Below are 19,985 nucleotides of genomic sequence, written 5' to 3'. Positions count from 1 at the left end.
ACAACAAGACAATACAACAAAACAACAGCAGTCATACCACAACAGGTCGAAAATGATTTAAAACGATTAAGTAAAAATTCAAGTACATTTCCCAAGAGAACTGGTTTCTCGAGCTTTTAAAATGGACTTAAACTCTCCCAAAGTCATCAATTCTGGAGACGCGCATGTCAACCGAACTATAGCACCATTTCTGTAAGTGCTAAAACCTAGGAACTACTTTTTCTGGTGCCTTGCCTGCACTGCTCCTCCGACCATTCGAAAGTAGCTTGAGCTGCTCCCTTAGAAATAAAGACTCTTGGGTTGCTCCTGCTGTCTTGTCTTTGAGTTTGGAGAAGTTCATGGTTACAAACCACATGGTTGGTTATTAAATCATGCATCTCACCTGTGTAGTCAAGAGTTGTGGCACCAAGCCACAACTTTTAAAATTCCCACGCTACCACTATAAGGCAGGGCCCTCAACAAATGAAACTCTACAAAATTTCTTGTGAACAAATCTGCGGAGTAAGGATTATTTTGAATTTAGCTGCTCTAGGAGAGCACAAGTGCTGGAACATACAACCATCCCAGTGATCGAGGGCATTGTAAGTCACTGATTTATGTTTTGATTTGAAACATTTAGCAACAGTGCTATATAATAATAATAATAATAATGCTCCAAGGCTCTCACAGAGTCTGATATTCGTGGTAGCAAACACACAAAGTGCTCTTTGTGTTGTTCCGTTGCTATGTGCTATGAAATCAATGCAAATCAAATAAATTACGGTAATTCGAAAAATGATTAAAATACTGTAAATACTACATGTTATCGTGAATGTGCCTATTACGAGGTGAAACTAAAAATATAAGAATTTTGTGCAAAATTAGATTTACAAGGTGCGGCATAGCTCGGTTGGTAGAGTGGCCTTGCCAGCAACTTGAGGGTTCCAGGTTCGATTCCCGCTTCCGCCATCCTAGTCACTGCCGTTGTGTCCTTGGGCAAGACACTTTACCCACCTGCTCCCAGTGCCACCCACTTTGGTTTAAATGTAACTTAGATATTGGGTTTCACTATGTAAAGCGCTTTGAGTCAATAGAGAAAAGCACTATATAAAGATAATTCACTTCACTTCACAAGGTGAAACTAATTTATGACAGACTCAGTTATGTCAAGACTTATTTTGATATCATTTTGATGATTATGACTTACAACTAGAGATGTCCGATAATGGCTTTTTTGCCGATATACGATATTCCGATATTGTCCGACTCTTAATTACCGATACCGATATCAACCGATACCGATATATACAGTTGTGGAATTAACACATTATTATGCCTTATTTTATTGTGATGCCCCGCTGGATGCATTAAACAATGTATCAAGGTTTTCCAAAACAAATCAACTCAAGTTATGGACAAAAAAAATGCCAACATGGCACTGCCATATTTATTATTGAAGTCACAAAGGGCATTATTTTTTTTAACATGCCTCAAAACAGCAGCTTGGAATTTGGGACATGCTCTCCCTGAGAGAGCATGAGGAGGTTGAGGTGGGGGGGGGGTATATTGTAGCGTCCCGGAAGAGTTAGTGCTGCAAGGGTTTCTAGGTATTTGTTCTGTTGTGTTTATGTTTTGTTACGGTGTGGATGTTCTCCCGAAATGTGTTTGTTATTCTTGTTTGGTGTGGGTTCACAGTGTGGGTTCACAGTGTGGCGCATATTTGTACAGTGTTAAAGTTCTTTATACGGCCACCCTCAGTGTGACCTGTATGGCTGATGATCAAGTATGCTTGCATTCACTCGTGAGTGTGTCAAAAGCCGCAAATATTATGTGACTGGGCCGGCACGCAAAGGCTGTGCCTATAAGGTTTATTGGCGCTCTGTACTTCTTCCTACGTCCGTGTACACAGCGGCGTTTAAGAAAATCATGAATTTTACTTTTTGAAACCGATACCGATAATTTCCGATATCACATTTTTAAAGCATTTAAAAATGTAATATCGGTTTTCAAGAACTGTAAAACCAAAAATGGTTTTACAGTTCTTAAAAAACCAAAAAAGGTAAATTACACTTCGTATGTAATGAGTTTATATTAAATATTTGTTTCATTTAAAGTTAAATTGCTCCATTATTTGGAGTTTCACCTGTACTTATGGCATGTACAGTATATTAAACACGGTTTGAAGTTTTTGGTTGGTTTTTAGACCGTTTTATAGGTGGGTCCTCCCCTAATTACGTACATTGTTAGCTGCCTCGTACTATCCATTTTTTACTATTTAGTGCGCACATAAAAGGGGAAAATGTGTGTTCTTGTCTCACATAAGAATTGTGGATAAAAGGCCAAATTCCATAAAAGGTAAAGTTGTCCCTTAAACATTAAAAGGAAGCCTTTGTGCAGGAAATGGCTCCATCATGCAACATTTAAATCGAGATAGACTTCCATTCGGACCGTCATGATGATGCATTAACCAAAATATGTCTCACCATACCACCTAGAATTGGGCACTACCCGAACTAGTTGTGTCATCCAAGCCTCAAGCGAAGGAACACGCGACACAGGAAAAGCATGCTTTTGATGCATTCAGAGAGGAAAAAGATCAGCATCGTCAAGGCTGTTATGACATGTTCGGTCTTGAGATGCTCACGGAGGAAGTCTCTAATCTGGGACACAGGCCTGAAAGCCCTGAAGCCGAAGGAAGACATTGAAAAACAGTTGTCTGAATTCACATATGGGTCAGTGATAACAGTTCCTATAACATGCAGAGAATTTGTTTTACTATATTATATTAAGAATTGGGTGATACATAACTTCATTTTGATCTGAAATGCATTGTTTATGTAAAAAGATCACACTAAGACAGGGTTTGGCAACCCGAAATGTTGAAAGAGCCATATTGGACCAAATAACACATCTGTCTAGAGCCGCATAAAAAATAAAACGCCTTATAAGAGTCTTATAATGAAAGCAACACATGATGTAAGTGTCTATATTAGCTATAAAAGCCTACTATCAAAATGACTGACGCTAATCTTCGTTGACAGAAATGTTGAAATTTAATATTTATTCTACACATTTTTACAACATTGGAAAACATTAGTAAAACTTCTCAGAGGGTGAGATAACTCCTGGAAATGTCCAAGTTAAAGGAAACGGCAGGCTGTCTTCTTCTAATGGATTTAATTACAATCTTTGGCAAGCTGGGAAAAATTTGCTGTGGTCTGGAACAACATGGCACACAAATCAGAAATACAGCCAATATTACATACAGATAATATGTCATGAGACATGCAAATATAAATTAAATACATAAGGACATAAGGAAATTAAAAGAGCTCAAATAAAACTAAAAAGGATGATGACGCAATATTTACACACAGCGAGCCTAAATAGCATGTTAGCATCGATTTAGCTTGCAGTCATGCACTGACCAAATATACCTGATTAGCACTCCATAACAAGTCAATAAAATCAACACAGCTCACCTTTTGTGCATTCACGCACAGTATAAAATGTTTGGTGAACGTAATGAAATAGGTATGTGGGCGTTTATAAAGCCTCAGGTAGTTGAACACCCCTGCTTTATATAGTTCCGGGTCACCCTTGGGCAAGGTGTAGCACCCGAATGCCCCCCCCCCCCCCCCCTACCCCCCACCAGGGTTACGATACCCCCCATGAAAGAAACTAAGAGAGGATGCGTTACCCGGCCCGGAGGAAGCCCGGGGCCCTCCTCTGGAGCCCGGCCGGGCACAGCCCGAAGAAGATACGTGGACACACCATCCTCTCCGCCACGTGGGCCCACCACCCGCGGTCGGAACCAGTGGGGTCGGGTGCGCTGCCAAGTGGATGTCAGTGAAAGTGGAGGCTCCAGACGGACCAATTCGGGGCAGCAGAGGCTGACTTTTGGGACGTGGAACGTCTCTACGCTGGTGGGGAAGGAGCCTGAGCTGGTGCGGGAGGTGGAGCGCTACCGGTTGGATCTGGTGGGGCTTACCTCTACGCATAGCAAGGGCTCTGAAATCACACTCCTGGACAAGGGATGGACCTCGTTCACTTCTGGCATAAAACCCGTCTTTCTGTGGCAGCGTCGGAGAAAGTTGTACGTGTAAACAAACTGCTGCGTCACAGTCCGCACAACTACGGTGAGTTCAAGGGCCGCCGAAAATAGTACGACAAAACGGCGCTACCAAAGTACTCATCAGTGAGGAATAAACACAAACATATTAAATAGCGGGCTTTCTAACAATTAGGAAGATTTGTGTCATGTTTGTCCTATAGAAATCATATTAAAACAAATAATATATATTTTCCCACATCTTTTTCCATTTTAATACATTTTTGAAAAAGCTCTAGGGAGCCACTAAGGCTGCTAAGAGATGAACACATTTGTAGAGGACTTTATTCTAATATCGCCACTGCTCAAATTTGTAGGGATGGGTATTGTTTACATTTTAACCCAGACTAGTATTAAATCGATACTTTTGAAGCGGCGCCAGTGCTCAAACGGAGCCAAAACCCATACTTCAAAAATGACTAATTTTTGCAGAAATGTGTGAAATTCAAGTTAAACAGACTAGTAATTAAACACTTTAATAATATGAATAAAATGTGATAAACTATAAACAGAACACAGCAAGGGCAGAGGTTGTTATTTGTTTATTTTTATTTGTTTATTTTTTTCCAGTTTTTGCTGTCATTTTCGTTCCAGCGCTCTTGTTTTCTTATTTCCACTTCCTGTGTGCTTTCATTTCCTGCCACTTCACTTCTGGCATGTGCACTGCTTCACACACCTGTCCCTGGTTGGCAATCAAGACACACCTGTCCTTCATTGGCAATCAAGACACACCTGTCCTGGGTTGGCAATCAAGACACACCTGTGCATGGTCGGCAATCAAGACACACCTGTGCATGGTCGGCAATCAAGACACACCTGTCCCTGGTTGGCAATCAAGACACACCTGTCCTGGGTTGGCAATCAAGACACACCTGTCCTGGGTTGGCAATCAAGACACACCTGTCCTTGGTTGGCAATCAAGACACACCTGTGCATGGTTGGCAATCAAGACACACCTGTCCCTGGTTGGTTGGCAATCAAGACACACCTGTCCTGGGTTGGCAATCAAGACACACCTGTCCTGGGTTGGCAATCAAGACACACCTGTCATGGGTTGGCAATCAAGACACACCTGTCCCTGGTTGGCAATCAAGACACACCTGTCCTGGGTTGGCAATCAAGACACACCTGTCCTTGGTTGGCAATCAAGACACACCTGTCCTTGGTTGGCAATCAAGACACACCTGTCCTGGTTTGGCAAGCAAGACACACCTGTCCTGGGTTGGCAATCAAGACACACCTGTCCCTGGTTGGCAATCAAGACACACCTGTCCTTGGTTGGCAATCAAGACACACATGTCCTTGGTTGGCAATCAAGACACACCTGTCCTGGGTTGGCAATCAAGACACCTGTCCTTGGTTGGCAATCAAGACACACCTGTGCATGGTCAACAATCAAGACACACCTGTCCTGGGTTGGCAATCAAGACACACCTGTCCTGGGTTGGCAATCTAGACACACCTCTCCTTGGTTGGCAATCAAGACACACCTGTCCTTGGTTGGCAATCAAGACACACCTGTCCTGGGTTGGCAATCAAGACACACCTGTCCTGGCTGGGCAATCAAGACACACCTGTCCCTGGTTGGCAATCAAGACACACCTGTCCTTGGTTGGCAATCAAGACACACCTGTCCTGGGTTGGCAATCAAGACACACCTGTCCTGGGTTGGCAATCAAGACACACCTGTTCTTGGTTGGCAATCAAGACACACCTGTCCTGGGTTGGCAATCAAGACACACCTGTCCTGGGTTGGCAATCAAGACACACCTGTCATGGGTTGGCAATCAAGACACACCTGTCCCTGGTTGGCAATCAAGACACACCTGTGCATGGTCGGCAATCAAGACACATCTGTGCATGGTCGGCAATCAAGACACTTTGTGTGCCTGTGGTGACGCTATGTCGACACTTGTTAGTTATCTGTGCACTTCCACGCCGCGCACGTTTTCATTTGTACTTTTAACAAAAATAACATTTTACTTGCACGCTGCCTGCTGTCTCTGCATCTTGGGGTCATGTTGCAAGCAACTGCTGCTTGAATGTGACAACATTACCAAAACTATTGATTTCACTTCTGTAAAACATCTGAGAAGTACTGACCACAGATCAGATATATTTGAAATAATCCACATAAAAATATGGATATATTTTTTTTGCCATCATAAAAGATTTACATACTGCAGTACATTTTTTTGTGTAATTAATCGTGCAAAAAGTAACTTTGCTTTTTTCAATCTTTTGGATTACTGATGCCAAAAATTTTTAGAGAAACTGCAAACATCCCTTTTTATACATTATGGACTGGGAGGAAATTGTTGACGTTTAAATTTTAGGTCAAACTTCTGGTTTCATGGGTCCAGATTAGATTAGACCGGGGGTCTGCAACCTGTGGCTCTCGAGAAGCGCCACCCTATTGGCTCCCTGGAGCTTTTTAAAAATGTATAAAAATTGAAAAAGATGGGGAAAAAATATATTTTTGTTTTAATATGGTTTGTGTAGGAGGACAAACATGACACAAACCTCCCTAATTGTTAGAAATCCCACTGTTTATATTTAACGTGCTTTTCTGATGAGAGTATTTGGCAAGTGCCGTTTTGTCATACTAATTTCGTACTTGAACTCTTTGGAGTTTGTTTACTTGTACAACTCTCTCCAACGATGCCACGGAAAGATATGTTTTATGCAACCCCTTCTTTGTCTCATTTTGTCCACCAAACTTTTTATACTGTGCGTGAATACACAAAGGTGAGCTTTGTTGACGTTATTGACTTGTTGTAGTGCTAATCATGCATATTTGGTCACTGCAAACTTATCGATGCTAACATGCTATTTAGGCTAGCTTTATGCACATATTGCATCATTACGCCTCACTTGTAGGTATATTTGAGCTCATTTAATTTCCTTTACTTATGTCCTCTGTGTATTTAATTTATACATTATCTGTATGTAATATTGGCTACATTTCTGATAGTTGTTCCAGACCACAGCAAACGTTGCCCAGCTTGCATAGATTGTTATTAATCTATTCGAAGAAGACACCCCGCCATTGCCTTTAACTTGGACACACACATCTATACCTTTGGCCATTCAGAGCCAGTAATTTCCAAGAGTTATCTCACCCTCTGTGAAGTTTTACTAATGTTTTCCAATGTTGTAAAAATGTGTGGAATAAATATTATATTTCAACATTTCTGTCAAGGAAGATTTGTGTCAACCTGCGACACATAGTCATTTTGATAGTAGACTAATTTAGCTAATATCGACACTTATATCATGTGTTGCCTTCATTACATTACTTATAGAAGGCTTGTATTTTTTTGCGGTTCCAGACATATTTTTTTGTTTGTATTTTTGGTCCGATATGGCTCTTTCAACATTTTGGTTTGCCGACTGTCAGAAAATTTGTATGTCAATTATCAAAACAATTTCCGTTCTCTGAGTTCCCAGTAAACAGACAAGAGGCTGTCTTTCTTACACCAAACCAAAGGCTTGGAAAATTCTGCTGTGCACGATGGGAGGAGACGGGAGGGGGTTATCTATTTTGATCCAAGACCTGCCCAAGCTCGATCCAGGACCAGTCCAAGCCCGAGGCATCTTTTTCTTTTGTGTTAATGTGACCGAAAACAATGGCTGTTTACATACCCCCCATTCTTTTAGAAACAGCTGTTGTTATGTAAACAGGGTGGGGACTGTACAAGAGTACAGACCAGACGTTTCTCCTCAAGTTGAGCCAAATTTAATTCTGTCTCTGTTTAATTCCTTGCTTCTTGTCTCGTTTAATAAATGTCATCAGTGTTTGAACCTGACACCGACCCCTGGATTTGACGGTTACAAAAACAGTCATCCTTGGCGGGTAAGGGCTTATTTGGCTCTAACGAGGTGATTTACCCCTCGTCTTCGCTACAATGCAACCACGAGCTAAACAAGCCAGCCGGTTAGGGCCTTGGCAGCCTCGTCGAGCACGGCTTAGCTCAGCTTGCTGCAGAATTATCAAGCCCAACACATTGCCGGGGTACCATACCTGATGCCCTCGCTGTGCCAACCCTGGTCCTGCCCCTGCCAGGCGGCTCTAGCCCCTTGCTCGGAGCTCCTGTGCCACTTGAAAGAACACAACTGCACGCATAAATAGGAGGGAGGCACCAGAGGTCATGGATGCGTTCCTGTTCTGTTTTGTCGAGGTGTAGATACATTTTTTTTCGACTTCTGGAAAGGTTTGTGTGGGTGACATTCCACCCAAATAAGTGGTGACTTGTCGCTGCCGACTCTCCTTGTCCTTTCTATGCAGTGTGGCGTATACATCCTTAGAAGTAGCAGCCTTTGAAACCTGTGAAGCGAACCAGTAAAATACTCCGTGTACCTTTATGTTGCTGTAATGTATTTCAGTCGTGACATTTAGTAATGAATCACAAACCATGTTTTCTGTCGTTTTATATAAATTGCTGTCAGAAGAGAAAAAAAACCAACATAATTTCTTGGTAGATGTTTGTAAACAAACTGCACTGCTTGTGTCTGAATCTGAGGGGTTGAAGAGTTCACCGAGAGAAGCCAGCATTCATATCATTAAAGTGTAAAACAAGTCCTTTTAATAGCGCTGGTCGGAGTTTAGCAGTCAAGGGCAATAAAAATAAAACATTCAAAGAAATATGCGAGTAATTTCGAGGTGCAAAGAAAGATAAAATGCAAAGGCAGAATAATGATCCAGCCCTGTACGGAGGACAGACAGGAAGTGGATGTGAAAATAAGAGCGCTGGACAGGAAACAATACAAAAGACAGGAACATTAAGTTATATTTTAGAAGCAAGCTGATATCAAACTAATATTAAATATCAGGTCAGGGCAACCCTGGTTATTAGTCCAGCTCTTTGTTAAATATAGCTGAGTTCACATTTTCCTTTAAAGCAGATTATTTTGGGTGGCCAAATTTAGAGAAAAAAATGTATATCTGATTTTTAGGAACACTAATACAAAACCTCACAATAATGTCTCATTGAATGCTAAAAACGTTATGACAGACTGCCTTAAAAAAACGGAATGGAATTCTTTTTTTTTTTTTATTGAATGAGACACCCAGAATCATACTTGCCAACCCTCCCGGATTTTCCGGGAGACTCCCGAAATTCAGCGCCTCTCCCGAAAACATCCCGGGACAAATTTTCTCCCGAAAATTTTCCGAATTTCAGGCATGGACCTGAGTCCGCTTTCTCACAATATAAACAGCGTACCTGCCCAATCACGTTATAACTGTAGAATGATGGAGGGCGAGTTCTTGGTTTCTTATGTGGGTTTATTGTTAGGCAGTTTCATTAACGTCCTCCCAGTGCGGCAACAACACACAACAACAGCAGTCACGTTTTCGTCTACCGTAAAGCAATGTTGTGACACTCTTAAACAGGACAATACTGCCATCTAGTGCATTTGATGAAAGCACTTTTGTGCGTGCCACACAGCAATGCATCATCAGAGAGGGTGTTCAGCATGGTTAGAAAAATAGTGACAGAGAATAGAACAAGGATGGACAATTCAACCCTTAACTCAACAATGAGTAGATGAGTGTTATGTGTGTGTATATGTGTAAATAAATGAACACTGAAATTCAAGAATTTATTTTATATATATATATATATATATATATATATATATATAAATATACATATATATATATATATATATATATATATATATATATATATATATATATATATATATATATATATATATAAATATACATATATATATATATATATATATATATATATATATATGACATGATTTTGAATATCTCCCTAATTCTGAGGTCTCAAGGTTGGCAAGTATGCCCAGAATGTACATGAAAATAAAGAATGTGGGCTTTATAATACGTTTGTATCAACTATGACAGATAAAACACTGAATATTGACAACATATGAACGTCACTCACGCTCTCGATCGACATATTTTACAATCAAGCGAAACGCAACAAAAATGCAACAAACACAGCGACATATGAACACAAAGGGTAAAAAAACCAAAAAAAACACCTACAATCTGATATAACTGATATATCACTAAAATTTAAAAACTTTAAAAACGCAGAGATCGATTCTCCCCTGGTAAAAGTAAAGATAACATAAAAAAATGACAGTATGTCCAGGCTTTGTCTATATCAGGCCTGGTCAATTATTTTGACTCCGGGGTCAAATTTAGAGAAAAAAATGTGTCTGAGAGCCCGTATATCTGATTTTTAGGAACACTAATACAAAACCTCACAAAAATGTCACATTGAATGCTAAAAACGTTATGACAGACTGCCTTAAAAAACGGAATGTAATTTTTAATTTTTTTTTACTGAATGAGACACCCAGAATGTACATGAAAATAAAGAATGTGGGCTTCACAATATTAACTATGACCGATAAAACACTGAATATATGAACGTCACTAACGCTCTCGATCGACATATTTCACAATCGAGCGAAACGCAACAAAAATGCAACTAACACAGCGACATATGAACGCGAAGGGTAAAAAAACAAAAAAAAACACCTAGAATCTGATATAGCTGATATATCACTAAGCTTTAAAAACTTTAAAAACTTTAAAAACGCAGAGATCGAATCTACCCTGGTAAACGTAAAGAGAACATCAAAAATTACAGTATGTCCAGGTTTTGTCTATATCAGGCTTGGGCAATTATTTTGACTCGGGGGGGGGGGGGGGGGGGAATTTAGGAAAAAAAAATGTGTCTGGGAGCCAGTAAATCTGATTTTTAGGAACACTAATACAAAACCTCACAAAAATGTCTGATTGAATGCTAAAAACGTTATGACAAACAGTCTTAAAAAAACGGAATGGAATTTTTAATTTTTTTTACTGAATGAGACACCCAGAATGTACATGAAAATAAAGAATGTGGGCTTTACAATATTAACTATGACCGAGAAAACACTGAATATTGACAGCATATGAACGTCTCACCCCCTCTCGATCGACATATTATACAATCAAGTGAAACGCGACAAAAATGTAACAAACACAGCGAAATATAAACGCAAAGGGTAAAAAAACAAATAAACACCTACTATCTGATATAGTTGATACATCACTAAGCTTGAAAAACTTTCAAAACGCAGAGATCGAATCTTCCCTGGTAAAAGTAAAGAGAACATAAAAAATTACAGTATGTCCAGGCTTTGTCTATATCAACTATTTTGACTCGGCGGGGCCAAATTTAGAGAAAAAAATGTGTCTGGGAACCCATATATCTGATTTTTAGGAACACTAATACAAAACCTCACAATAATGTCTGATTGAATACTAAAAACATTATGACAAACCGCCTTAAAAAACGGAATGGAATATTAAATTTTTTTTACTGAATGAGACACCCAGAATGTACATGAAAATAAAGAATGTGGGCTTTACAATATTAACTATGACCGATAAAACACTGAATATTGACAACATATGAACGTCACTCACGCTCTCGATCGACATATTTCACAATCAAGTGAAACGCAACAAAAATGCAACTAACACAGCGACATATGAATGCGAAGAGTAAAAAAACAAAAAAACACCTACAATCTGATATAGCTGATACATCACTAAGCTTTAAAAACTTTAAAAACGCAGAGATCGAATCTCCCCTGGTAAACGTAAAGAGAACATCAAAAATTACAGTATGTCCAGGCTTTGTCTATATCAGGCCTGGGCAATTATTTTTACTCGAATGTCCGGTGGGCCAGATTGCAAAGCTTAACGGGCCTTAATTTGCCTAGGACTGCTTTAATGTATCTTTTTTTTTTGTAATGCATAACATAATAAGCTACCTTGCCTGGCAAAAATAACAGTAGTGTAACTGTAGACAAAGGCTGAAAAAAAGTCAACCCTGTCAGGTTCAAACACTGATGACATCTATTAAACAAGACAAGAAGCAAGGAATTAAACAGAGACAGAATTCAATTTAGCTCAATTGAGGAGAAACACGTTGACACTGTACCCTTGGACAGTGTCGTCCCATGCTCTGACGAAAGATTGTACGCCTCCTCTTTTATTTGGACTTTCCCTGATTACAACAGGGAAAATCTGTTTCTAAGGGAGAGGGGGTCGTAAACAGCCATCGCCTTTGGTTACAAAACAGTTCAAAGAAAAGGTGCCTGGAGGGGTCAAGACAAAATCTTCCTGTGGATTCCAATACATCAAAGAAACCCACACCCTCATGTCGCTCCCCATCCTACACAGTGGAGTTTTACAAGTTTTTTGCTTGGTAGGATCGAAGACAGCTGTTGTCCTCTCGCAGGGCGAGCTGAACTCAATGTAACACAACGTTTTGTGATAACTTAGATACAATTATTCTGACGAACCCTATCCTGCGACTCCTACAATAGTCAGTCGTGTCGCGTTGCAAGGGTTTTGCAAATAAAGACGTGCATGATCCCAGTTTGACTTGTTGCTAAGTCGAAATAAAAGTTACTTCTCCATACTTGTTCAAGCAGGTGTTTAATAACGGACGAGGAATGCGTCCGTGACGGGAGATTCGAGGCCGAGGCGGTGTGGGCAGGTAACGAAACACAATAGGATTAGAGGGGAGGTTTATCCCGCCTTTTGTGTTCAGCCGTTAGGCCAGATTAGCATCGTTTCATTGTGTGAAAAATTGGCCCGAAATTTGCTTTCACGTTGCCGTGCGCTGGGATCGCACTGGGACACGGCGGCGGGTGCGTGCGGAGAGCCGCGCCGTGCGCTCTGAAGTTTCACAGGATTAACCACTTTCGCTCCCTGGCGAGATAATTGAGTGGCGTGTGACACTAAACCAGATGTATTTGTTTGAGACTTGCAGACTTGGCACGGCGTCGGCACGCAAGGTGTGGGAGTGTTGAATATCCTCCGATTTTAACGGGGTTTTGTTTCATTTCATTCAGTTTCGGGTCTAAAGTGCAGCATCAATCAAATTATCGCAGTTTACAGAAATACTTTTTTACAGTTGAACCCCGATTTAGACTTAGACTTCCTTTTTATTGTCATTCAAATTTGAACTTTACAGCACAGATAAGAAAGAAATTTCATTTTATCAGCTCATGGTAGTGCAGGATAAAAAAGCAATAAGGTGCATATATAAATAAATAAATATATTTAAATAATATATATAATATATATATATAAAATAAATAAATATATATGAATATATATAAATAAATAGATTGCTGTACAGGTAAATATATTGCACTTTTTCACATGCGTCCACGTTTATGGATGTATGTTATATTGTCTTTTTTATTCCAGCGAGTTGATCCATTTTGGGGGGAGTTGAGGGGATAATTAAGAGGGAAGAAGCTGTTACAGAACCTGAAGGTTCTGCTTCGGAGGCTGCGGAACCTCTTTCTAGAGTCCAGCAGTGAAAACAGTCCTTGGTGAGGGTGGGAGGAGTCTTTGCAGATTTTCTGAGCCCTGGTCAGGCAGCGGCTTTTTGCGATCTCCTGGATAGGAGGAAGAGGAGTCCTGATGATCTTTTCCGCCGTCCTCACCACTCTCTGGAGAGACTTCCAGTCTGAGGCATTGCAGGCTCCAGTCCAGACAGAGATGCTGTTGGTCAGCAGGCTCTCTATAGTGCCCCTGTAAAATGTGGTGAGAATGGGGGGAGGGGCCTGTGCTTTTTTCATCCGACGCAAAAAGTGCATGCGCTGCTGAGCTCTTTTTACAAGAGCTCCGGTGTGTAGGAACCAGGTTATATTGTCACTCCCAGGAACTTGGTGCTGCTTACTATCTCCACTGCTGTGCCGTTGATGAAGAGTGGAGCGTAGCTGGACTGGTGCATCTTGAAGTCAACGATGATCTCCTTGGTCTTGTTGACATTCAGGACCAGGTTGTTGGTTCTGCACCAGTCAACCAGATGTTTCGCCTCCTCCCTGTAGTCCATGTCGTTGTTGTCACGGATGAGGCCCACTACTGTCGTGTCGTCCGCATACTTCACAATGTGGTTAGTAGTGGACCTGGCGCAGCAGTCATGGGTCATCAACGTGAACAGCAGCGGACTCAGGACGCAGCCCTGTGGGGAGCTGGTGCTCAGGGAGATGGCACTGTAGGTGTTGTCGCCCACTCTCACAGATTGGGGTCTATCTGTGAGGAAGTCAAGCAGCCAGTTGCAAAGGGGGGTACTGAATCCAAGGGGGGCCAGTTTGCTCACCAACTGCTGCGGGATGATGGTGTTGAATGCTGAGCTAAAGTCCTGGAACAAAATCCGCACGCGTGTGTCCTTTTCTTCCAGATGTTCTAAGCTCAGGTGGAGTGCAGAGGAGATGGCGTCCTCTGTGGAGCGGTTAGGGCGATACATTTGACGGACTAAATTGGTTCTTGAACTTGGTTTGCAAAACAAAAAGTTTGTATAGTGAAGCAAAAGTTCCCCACAAGAAATAATTTAAACATGAATAATTGGTTCTAGCCTCGACAAAAGTCCTCATTTTGTTTAAAAATGCACAGTCTGAAAACGCTATAATGTGTACCAACTAGTGTTGTCCCGATACCAATATTTTGGTACTTTTTGGTACTTTTCTAAATAAAGGGGACGACAAAAAATTGCATTATTGGTTTTATATGAACAAAAAATCTTAGGGTACATTAAATATTTGTTTCTTATTGCAAGTTTGTCCTTAAATAAAATAGTGAACATACTAAACAACTTGTCTTTTAGTAGTAAGTAAACAAACAAAGGCTCCTAATTAGTCTGCTGACATATGCAGTAACATATTGTGTCATTTATCATTCTATTATTTTGTCAACATTATTAAGGACAAGTGGTAGACAATGAAATATGAATCTGCTCGTTCATTTACTGTTAATATCTGCTTACTTTCTCTTTTAACATGTTCTATCTACACTTCTGTTAAAATGTAATAATCACTTATTCTTCTGGTGTTTGATACTTTGCATTAGTTTTGGATGATACCACAAATTTGGGTATCAATCCGATACCAAGTGGTTACAGGATCATACATTGGTCATATTCAAAGTTCTCATGTGTCCACGGACATATTTCCTGAGTTTATAAACATAATATACATTTTAAAAAACGAAAGAAGATGTTGTGATGCCAAAAAATATCGACGTAATCATAATAGTATCGACGAGATACGCTACTGTACTTGGTATCATTACAGTGGATGTTAGGTGTAGATCACCAATGGCGTTTGTTTACATTTTGACGCCGGTGAGCTACGGTGTGTAGTGAAGCATGTTTAGCTATTCCTCGTCCTGCAGGGATGATACTTGTAAGAAACTCACTTTATTTGTCGCCATGGAGACCAGGATTAGTGATTTAGAAGTCGCTAAAACACTAAGCTCGACTTTAGCCGCTAGCTATCTAGCCATGTCTTAAAGCATTTCTTTCGGTGGGCGTTTCAATGTTATAACTTCACCTTTATCGTTAGTTTTTAAGTCAAAATGCATCCGTTCTCCCTTTTCTGTCTACACACTGTGTCTGCTTGTACACTGCAAAAACTGAAATCTAAGTAAGATTAAATATCTCAAATAAGGGTGATATTTGCTTATTTTCTGTCTGATAAGATAATTCTTCTCTCTAAGCAGATTTTATGTTAGAGTGTTTTACTTGTTTTAAGGGTTTTGGTTCTAAATGTTCTCAGTAAGATATTACAGCTTGTTGCTGAGATTTTATGACCTATATTGAGTAAAACATGCTTGAAACTAGAATATCAATTGTTGCAAAGCTGTGTCATCAATACTCACAAGTATAAAACTACTTTTTCAGAGTAAGAATTTCTTATTTCAAGCATGAAAAAAAAAATCATGTCTCATAATTAAAACAGACGACAGCCAAATGGACTTTGCTGTTGTATTTTCAATGAAACAATAGAAAATACGTACACATATAGTAGTACAGTTGGCACAGTACATTAAACTGACATTTAATATTTAAACATTTAACATTTCTAACAATTTTGAACAGAAATAGTTCATGCACATTCAGATAAATTCCTCAAAATGACAATTAAAAACATTTTGGCCAGGGGCCGGTCTGTATATATGCGCACTAATTGGCTGAAGGAGCACGCACTTGGTGCGATGATGTCATGTTATCGATGGAAAAATGCATTTTTCGACCATATCAATCCAATCCAATCCACTTTATTTATAAAGCACATTTAAACAACAATAATGTTTCCAAAGTGCTGCACAGCCATGTTAAAAAAAATATTAAAAACAATATTATGCTCCACCAATGACTGAATAAAAACAAAAAATAAATAAATATAAAAACAATATAAAAACAATATAAAAAAAATAAACATATAATCATATAACATATACGTTTGCTGGTTCCAAGAAATGTAATGCCGAGCGCATATCATTATGTCAAGATAATGGCACTAGCATTTACTTAATTTAAGAATATTTTTCAACATATTGAGCAAAAAGGTCTCTCTTTTTTTTTTCTACCAAGAAAAGTGCACTTGTTATTAGTGAGAATGTACTTATTTTGAGGTATTTTCGGGTTCATTGAAGTTAGCTAGTTTTACTTGTTTTGGAAAGTCTTGACAAGCCAAATGTTCTTGTTCTATTGGCAGATAATTTTGCTTAGTTCAAATAAAATACCCCTCATTTTTGTATTTTTTTTTCTTGTTTTTGAACACTGACTTTTTGCAGTGTAAGTACTCCGTGATTGTGCGCTGCCGAACATGCTCGTCTGCTTGTAAACCAGCAATGTCATGAAGTGACGACGATGGTGGGCGGTGGACTGGTACTTTTCAGAGGCGGTATAGTACCGATTATGATTCACTATTATCGCGGAACTAGTACAACCCTAGTACCAACATAACGAGGCTCAACAGTCTTTGTTATCCAAACAACCAGCTTAACTGTCAATGCGTGCACACACACAAAATTGGGACTCTCCAATACATTAACAACCATGTTGCTGCAATAAAAAAACAAAAACAAAGGAAAATCTATTTTATCTTGTGTCTGTGAATATTTATGGCATTTAAAAAAAAAAATAGTCTGGCAGATCCTTCATTGGCTTGTGTCCCGGTTGTGCCTTCGCTTCAGCTGTATTATACGTCCGCTTAATAATAATAATACATTTTATTTATAAGGCGCCTTTCTGGGCACTCAAGGACACCGTACAAAATCACAACAATAAAATCAAATTGGATAAAACAACAACAACAACAACAACAAAGAGAAAAGAAAAGATGATTACAATGAATAAGCAGTCAGGAATAGGTGTGTTTTGAGTCTTGATTTGAAGAGGGATATTGAATCTAAGTTGCAAAGGTCTGGTGGTAAAGAGTTCCAAAGATGTGGGGCAGAGCGGCTGAAAGCTATCATGGACGCCCCTGCTTATTTTCGCAAGACAATGCCAAGCCACGTGTTACAACAGCGTGGCTTCATAGTAAAAGAGTGCGGGTACTAGACTGGCCTGCCTGTAGTCCAGACCTGTCTCCCATTGAAAATGTGTGGCGCAATATGAAGCCTAAAATACGACAACACAGACTGATGAACAACTTAAGCTGTACATCAAGCAAGAATGGGAAATAATTCCACCTGAAAAGCTTCAAAACTTGGTCTTTTCAGTTCCCAAAAGTTTACGGAGTTTTGTTAAAAGGAAAGGCCATGTAACAAAGTGGTAAAAATGCCCCAGTGCCAACTTTTTTGCAACGTGTTACTGCCATTAAACTCTAAGTTAATTATTATTTGCAAAACAAATTAAGCTTCTAGGTTTGAGCATTACATATCTTGTCTTTGCAGTCTATTCAATTGAATATAAGTTGACAATGATTTGCAAATCATTATATTCTGGTTTTTTTTTACACATTACACAACTTGCTGAATTCACTGGTTTTGGGTTTTGTAAAATTAAAGCCAATATTAAAGGCCTACTGAAATGCGATTTTCTTATTTAAACGGGGATAGCAGGTCCATTCTATGTGTCATACTTGATCATTTCGCGATATTGCCATATTTTTGCTGAAAAGATTTAGTAGAAAACATCAACGATAAAGTTCGCAACTTTTGGTCTCTGATAAAAAAAGCCTTGCCTGTACCGGAAGTAGCAGACGAGTAGCGTGACGTCACAGGTTGTGGAGCTCCTCACATCTGCACATTGTTTACAATCATGGCCACCAGCAGCGAGAGCGATTCGGACCGAGAAAGCGACGATTTCCCCATTAATTTGAGCGAGGATGAAAAATTTGTGGATGAGGAAAGTGAGAGTGAAGGACTAGAGGGCAGTGGGAGCGATTCAGATAGGGAAGATGCTGTGAGAGGCGGGTGGGACCTGATATTCAGCTGGGAATGACTAAAACAGTAAATAAACTAAGGCTGCAGCTAACGGTTATTTGTCTATCGATTAATCTATAGATTATTTTTTCGATTAATCGGTTAATCTATAGATTATTCTTTCGATTAATCTATAGATTACTTTTCCTTTTACCGATTATTTTTTTTTATTTAAAATGAAGATGAAAAAATAAATGTAGGCCAGTTTTTTCAAAAGGCATGGCTTTTATTTACAAAAAAGTATGGCCACTCAGTCAACATTGACAACAACATGACAAAATATTCTGTAACAATGTAAACATTTGAAACTTTTAACATTTAACAAAATTAAAAGTAGCTTATTTGCTTTTTAATGTGCAAATATAAAAGTAAACATCCAGTGCAAATATTTGGCAATAGTATAAGCATTTCAAAAGTAAAAGAGTTGCTTATTTTGCTTTAAAATGTGCAAAAATAAAGATAAACATCCAATACAAAAAAGTGCAAAACGGAAACATTCTGTAACAACAGTGTAAACATTTCAACAAAAGTAAAAGTATTGCTTATTTGCTAAAATGTGCAAAAATAAAGATGAACATCCAATACAAAAAAAGTGCAAAACGAAATATTCTGTAACAACAGTGTAAACATTTCAACAAAAGTACAAGTATTGCTTATTTTGCTTAATAACACAACAATGATAGTATGATTAAAGTGAAATGTAATTGTTTGTTTGTACATAGTATATGTAACTGTTAATGTTGTAAAAGGTATTTGCACAACTAATTAACGTTAGCGTTTGTGACACGTCTTGTGCCGTGGGGTTCTTTCAGGACCGACAGACTGAACGCCAGACGGCTTTGCCAGGTTTACAATCTTTTAATTTTACACAAAGTCTTTTGTCTTCCAACTCTTTTCTCTTTCTTTCCTCGCTTTTCAGCTTCTCTTCCTCGCTCGCTCGTCGTCCTCTGTCTCTGGCTCTCCTCCTCACTCGCTCCACGTCAGCTTCACTCTGGTTCCTTCGCCGGCAGCGTTAAAGAGGAGCGCGTCTTTGTAAACACACAGGCACGCCAAACTCGCCTCTCAGAGCGAAACGGTGCTTTAATTTATGAATTTACAACGCAGATACAAATGACACATTCATGTTTTTGTGTAATGATGACAACGTATACTCACGCGGACGATTGACTAGTTGATGGTGATGGCAAGAACACTGTCGGTTTTCTTTTCAAATGTTCGTTCATAGCCGTTGTGCTGCTATGATAGGCCATTTCCGCTCGACACAGTGTGCATACAACAACATTATTAGGCCGTTTATTGAAATACTCCCACACTTTTGACGACTTTTGGCGTGCTTTTTTCCCCCTCGCTCGCACCGCTCGCATCGTCTGCTTTGCGCTCCGCCATGACAGTAGTGTGACGTAAAAATGCGACGCGTCGACGCACAAAAACGGCGTCGACGTATTTACGTAACCAATGACGTCAACTATGTCGACGCGTCGTTTCAGCCTTAAAATAAACACAAGACATATATATATGCTCTATTAGCCACAACACAACCAGGCTTATATTTAATATGCCACAAATTAATCCTGCATAACAAACACCTCCCCCCTCCCGTCCATACAACCCATCCAGTGAGAT

This window comes from Nerophis lumbriciformis, linkage group LG14, assembly GCF_033978685.3.
Source record: "Nerophis lumbriciformis linkage group LG14, RoL_Nlum_v2.1, whole genome shotgun sequence".
Lineage (NCBI taxonomy): Eukaryota > Metazoa > Chordata > Actinopteri > Syngnathiformes > Syngnathidae > Nerophis > Nerophis lumbriciformis.
Note: the sequence above shows the minus strand (reverse complement) of the source record.